This window comes from Equus przewalskii, chromosome 26 (genome assembly GCF_037783145.1).
Source record: "Equus przewalskii isolate Varuska chromosome 26, EquPr2, whole genome shotgun sequence".
Taxonomy (NCBI): Eukaryota; Metazoa; Chordata; class Mammalia; order Perissodactyla; family Equidae; genus Equus; species Equus przewalskii.
In genome coordinates, this window is record NC_091856.1 from 1,774,269 (window position 1) to 1,780,896 (window position 6,628).

Sequence of the window (6,628 nt, forward strand, 5' to 3'; positions counted from 1 at the left end):
TCAGAAAGACCTTTAGATGAAGTCTAAGTCTGTGCCTTTTGACTTAAAGGACCCTGAGAATATCTCCCTCACTCATTCACTCATTCATTCATTCATTTGATTAGAGGGCAGCCATCATCCATCCAATGCACTCTCTTTGAGCCTTTAGTCTGCCTGCTGTGTTGAGGACAGAGTTAAATGACAAAGTCCAAAGCTCAGGGTTCTAGGAGCTCAGAGTCTGCCAGGCATGCAGCTGAGTAACCAGACAGCTTGCAAAGCACGAGATAAGGTCAGTGGCAGAGCATCTTGTGAGATTGCAGTCAAGATGTTGGCCTGAGGCTGGAGGATCCACTTCCAAGATGCACTCACTCACATAGCTGCTCAGGAGACTTTAGTTTCTCACCACGGGGGCCTCCCCATGGGGCTGCTTGAGTGTCCTCACAACATGGCATCTGGCTTCCTCTAGAGTGAGTCACCAAAGAAAGGGCAAGGCAGAAGCCACCCTATCTTTTATGACCTCACCTCAGAAGTCGCCCTCCATCGTTACCATAGTATCATATAGGCTACACAGGTCACTCTGTTCATTGTGGGAGGGAGTGAATACCGGGATGGGAGAATCATTGGGGGCCATCTTGGAGCCTGGCTATCACAATGCTCCTTGGAAAATCTTTGGATATCTCGATTTATGGGTTCTCTTAGTCGTTTCACGGAAGCTCTCTGAGCACTGGTGCACTGCCTCTATTCTGCCCCTCCTCAAACCTGATCCTGGGTCTCTGGCCCATCACCATTTCCACACAAGTGTAAAAATCCAGTCACACTTATTCTCATAGAGTAAATGGGGGGGGGGGATGATATCACAAAAAATGCACCTTTCAGCTGTCCCTGGCTCCACCTCTGGCCATCCACCACCGTCTAAAAGGCCACTTTCCTAACACCCTATTCCCAGCTGCTTCCCTGATGGAGAGCAGTCTCATGTATGTTTTCCTGGTCCTCCAGGAATTCTGCTAAGTAATGTTTTCTCCACCTTGTCACAGAGGTGTTAATAAAGAGGGAGCCCAGAGGAGTCACTGACTCTGTATGAGCATGAGGGTGAAGCATCCCAGGATTGTTGTTGAGGAAGGACACTCCTTAGCCCAGGTTTCACATGTTTCCCTGGAGGGACCTCCTTAACGGGAGGAGCAGTGGCTTACATGACTGATGAGCTTGGAGGAAGGAACAGCACATACGCGGCTTCCCATTTCTCTCTTTCTCTTTTTCTTTGGCACAGGCCCACATGGACCTGGCAGATATTCTGACCTGTTCCTTCATCCCTCAAGTGTACAGGACATCAGCGATCACCTGGAGCTGAGTGAGGAGAGGGTCAGGGGCAGATTGGAAAAGGATATGGGACACTTTTAGGAGTGATGGATATGTTTATTACCTTGATTGTGTTAATGATTTCACAGGTGTATAGGAATGTCAAAACTATCAAATTATGCACAGTAAATATATGCAGTTTATTATATGTCGATTATGCTTTTATACTTCAGGTTTAAAAAAATCCGAATAGGTAAATGCAGATAGAATTGTGAAAAAGCATTTTATAATTGTGAAAAGCATTTTCTATGATTACATGATTTTATTGTAAAAACCAATGAGAGTCACCTATGAAATTTATATATAAACAAGTAGAAAAGGAAAAAAGTTGTTAACCAGTTTTAAAATCTTCCAGATGAAGAGCATCAGTGGGTTTTCCTTTACCCATTTGTTAAGTAGTTGTAATGCCGCATCTTCCAAACAGTTTGCAATAAAAATTGATTAACGAAAAGGAAGATGGAAGTTAACTAGGTGAACTTCACCAAAAGTCATGGGAGTATATAAGTGAAAGAGGAAATTAGGTTTTGATATATTCTTACATCTGCACATCCCTGTGAAGTGTCTTCTTTAGCTATGACAGCCTCGAAACAAAGCATCTAAAAAAAGATGAAGTGAGAAGCAACCTTCGAATTTCTGTATCAGAAATTATTTAAAAAAAAAATTTTAATAGTGAAATACATTCAATCACATGGTACTCATTAAAATATTATCATTGGTAAAAAGTGTTTTTTCTTTCTTTTTTTTTTTAAAGATTGGCCCTGAGCTAACATCTGTTGCCAGTCTTCTTTTTTCCCTTCTTCTTCCCAAAGCCCCACAGTATATAGTTGCATTTTCTAGTTGTGGGTCCTTCTAGTTGTCCTGTGGGAGATGCCGCCTCAGCATGGCTTGATGAGAGGTGCTAGGTCCGCGCCAGAATCTGAACCTGCAAAACCCTGGGCCGCCAAAGCAGAGTGCGCGAACTTAACCACTCAGCTATGGGGCCGGCCCCTAAAAAGTGTTTTTTCTGTAACTCATAGATAAAATAAGATACAAATAATTTTAAATGATACTTTTAATAGATATAATAAAATTTTAAATATTTAAAAAAGCGTCTGCCTAATTCTAGAGCCAAATATTAACAAAGGGATTTGGCCTCAAACATAAGCCTTATTCTCCAACCTAGGCTTTGTCAATAATAAAAATGACATTTTTATCTCAATCAGCCAATTCCTGTGTCTACATCTCAAATAGTTCTGAACTGAGCAGGGAAAAAGTGGGAGTCATTTATCGAACTCCCAATAGTGGTGACATTTGGCTTGATTTTTGAAGATTGAGTAGAAGGTCACCAAGTAAAGATGTGGGAGGGGGCATCACAGGCAGAAAGAGTCACGTCATAAAAGTCATGGAAACAGTAAAGAACCTGGTGCCCCAGGGAAGCACACGGCTGGGGTTCTTAGGGGGCTTGTTGGACAGCGGCAGGAAAAGAGGCTGCTGAGCCATACTCTGGGTCCTGATCAAGGCTAGACTTAACGTGCCTTGGAAGCAGGGGTCGCGTCCATCATGTTCCCCACTGACTTCCTGGAGCCTAGAACAGTGTCTGGCTCAGGGAAAGGAATGAAGGACATTTTCCACTATGTCTAATGACTCTGAATGTTTCCCAGTGAGTGATGGGCGGTTTGGTTCTTCAGCCTTTCCTCTTCTTCCATGAGCTAGCCCATGTCCTTTTTTCTTCAATTAGCCAGGGCTGGTTTCTGTAGCTTGCAGCCAAAGAAGGCTGCCTGACTCAGCCCTCTCAATCTCTCTTCCGTGAGGTGTATCGAGGGCATCCAAAGAGCTTTCAGTAGGGGCCGCAAGTTCAGAAACCCCTGGGTGTGCAGAAATGAGAATGAAAATGCCTGGACTGAGCAATCAAACCTGGATTCAGCAGTCAAAACCTGACAAACAGAAGGGAACAGACAGAATGAGAAATGTGGTTGGCTGCAGCCAGGTCCTTGGGTGTGGGACAGGAAGAGAAGGAAGGGCCTCTCAAATGCACAAAGCGTATCATCAAACAGGTTCAAGGACAACCAAAGACATCATTGTCACAGAAGCAAGGGAAACAGAGTTTTAATGAAGAAGTAATGGGTTGCAGAAAGGAGGGAATAAACAGCCTTGAATGCAAAAGAGATCCAATGAGAAAATCACTTAAATTTCTACATTCAGCAATTACTAGTGAGAGGTCACTAGGGATTCTTCTGAGCTTCCCACAGAGAGGAAAAACTTGCAGAATTAAAAGAAAGGACGTTGAGGTAGTGGCCATTTCTTGTTTGCCGCCCAGCATCTCGTCAGCCTTCTTACGGTAAGTGTGCTCCAATTTTGCTATGAAAGAGACATCCCTCCTCGCTTTCAGCTGTTTGGTTCAGGTGGACTGACTTCCATGTCCGGGGGTTGGTGTGGCAGACTGGGTTGCATAACCTAACACCATTCCCAGCCCTCTTCTCCCTTGCCTGCCTCACCTGTACTCATGTTCCCAGTCACTTTACAGCAAGCCGTGGCAATGTGATGTATGGCACAAAGGAGACATAATGTCCACAGACATGACGACTAGAACCAGGGCGTCCATCTTGTGAAAAAAAGGGGAAAGATCAAAAGATCACAGCTCTACCAGCCTGAATCCTTGAACCGCTGGATGGACACCAGTTGTTACGTGACTGCAGACTTTTTGTGATGTTAGAAATGCAAACCCCCGATACAAACCTCACCCATCGGTGGGAGGAGAATCATGCAGGAAGAACATGTTCCGTGGGACAGACATGTTGATGCAGCCGTCTTTGGAAAATACAATCCGCTTTAGACTCTTTCATTTTCATGTTACAGAAAATCCATGACTAACTGGTTTAAACAAAGGGGAAATTTGTTGACTCGCATATGTGAAAACTCCAGGGGTAGGGCTGAATTAATATCTGTTGGAGAAGAGTTGTGACTTACGGTATGCTGACCCTGCCCCTAGCTCCAGAGGTGGACATGTGACTCAGGCCTAAGCCAATTCATACCGAACATTTCCCTGATGACAGCAAATTGTTCAGGGATGGGCACAAGAGCCAAGCCAGGACAACTGGAGCCAAAGAAACTCAATTTCCAGGATGTTCGTGTGAACTATCAGAGAAGCAGACTTCTCTTTTCCCGAAGTAATTGAGCAAGAGAAGATATGTGGATGAAGCTGTGGCAGCATCTTGCCACCATGAGGGGAGAATCTGTCTGAGAGTCAAGCCGGCACAGGAGAAGCTGAGCCCAGAGATGAAGAGGGAGAAACTGGGTTCTGGTGACATAGCTTGAGGTTCATTCAAGCCTTATTTGGAGTCGGCCCTACCCCTGGAGTTTTCACATATGTGAGTCAATAAATATTCTTTTTGTTTAAATCAGTTAGTCTTGGGTTTTCTGTAACATGAAACCAAAGAGTTCATGGTAGATGACATTTTCCAAAGATGGCTGCATCAATATATTTATCCCATTTCATGTGCTCTTCTTGCAATGCGACTGACACTCCTCCCACTAATAGGTGGGGTCTTCGTTCCCACCCCTTGAGTCTGGGTGGGGCTTGTCACTGCCGTACCAGTGGAGTACAGCATGGTGAAGCTATGTGAAGTCTGAGGCTAAGGTATAAAGAGGTACAGCTCCATTTCTCTCTCTGCTTGCCTTTTAACCCACCCACTGTCTTGTGAGGAAACATAAGCCCCCAGGAGAGTCCACGTGTAGGTGTACTAGCCAACAGGCCCAGCTTAGGTCTCAGTTGACAGTCAGAATCGATCACCAGATGTGAGTGAATGAGCCTTCAGGTGATTCCAGCCTCCAGTCTTCCAGTCTTCCAGCAGAGACCCGACACATCAAGGAGCAGAGATAAGCCGTTTTGGTGGTGCCCTGTCTAATGTCCTGACCCACAAAAAATGTGAAAGACAATAAATGATTATCGTTGTTTTAATGCAACTAAGTTTTGGGGTAATTTGTTCCACAGCAATAGATAAACTAACATAGAGTCCTAACCAACAGAATTGGTGTTGTATGTGAGAAAGGTTTAAGATGAACAGTAGAATGGGAAAGAAGATGGCAGAGTGTGAGGAGTGCATTGGAGATGAGGAAAATGGAGCCAGAAAGTAAGCTCCTCTGGAAATTTTCCATGAAAGCCTCTCCCTGGTATTAGAAAAGGAAAAAACAAGTCCGCATCCAAAGTAAATGCAGCCTTCATGCTTCTGCTCATCTTCAGAGGGCTAAGGTTAGAAACTTGGTAGAATCCAGGAGGAACGTTAGCTGCCAGGTTTCATGAATTCCTCTGAATTCCAAAGCCTTTAAGCAGGAATCAAAGGGGAATCAGTGAAACCCTGGAGAAGGCATTGATTTGAGAAGCATTCTCTGCCCAAGCCTCCAGCAGATTCCATTGCCTACAGTAAAGATCAAGCTCTTCCACCTGGCATACAAGGGGCACCTCGCCATTTGTCTCCCAGCCTCCGTTTTCCATACCCTACACTCCAGCAGAACCGCGGTGCTGCACAGCGCGCTGCTTGATGTTCTCGAAACTCTCCTTCACTTCGCCACCTCTGGGCCTTTCCCGCATGCAGAGGAAGCTCTGGGACCCAGCAACGGGCCGAGTGCTCTTCAGACCTGTGCCCATTCTCACCTCAGCCAAGGTTGAGAAGGCCCCTGGAGAGAAGGGTCAATGATGTGTGTTAGGGCCTCAAGCCTTCTTCTTACATGGTCTTTAAATTGAGCTATAACTTATACACCGTAAAAGGCATAGATCTTAAGTGTACAGTTCTATGAGTTTTGACAGCTCTATTCACCTGGGTAACTACCAGTCCAATGAAGCTTCAGAATATTTCTCTCTCTCCGAAAAGTTCCTTTATTCCCCTGCTCTTTTTCAGTCAATGCTTGTGTTCCTCACCTCCCCAGCCCCCAGAAAACAACTGCTCTGACTTCTATCACCATAGAGAAGTTTGCCTCTCTTTGAATCTCATATAGATGGAAACACACAGTGTGTATTCTGTGTCATGCTTCTTTCACTCAACATAATGCTTCTGAGATTCACCTGTGTTTTTGTATGCACTAATTGCTCATTCCTTCTTATTGCTGAGTAGTATTCTACTGTATGAACACTGTATCATTTATCCATTTCCTCGGTGACAGACATAAGAGTTGTTTGCAATTTTGAACTATTATGAATAAAGCTACTGAGAATATTCTTGAATGTTTCTAGTGGACATTTGTTTTTATTTCTTAGGAGTGGGATTGCTGGGTCGTTGGACAAGCGAGTGTTTATCTTTATAAGAAACTGCTAACCAGT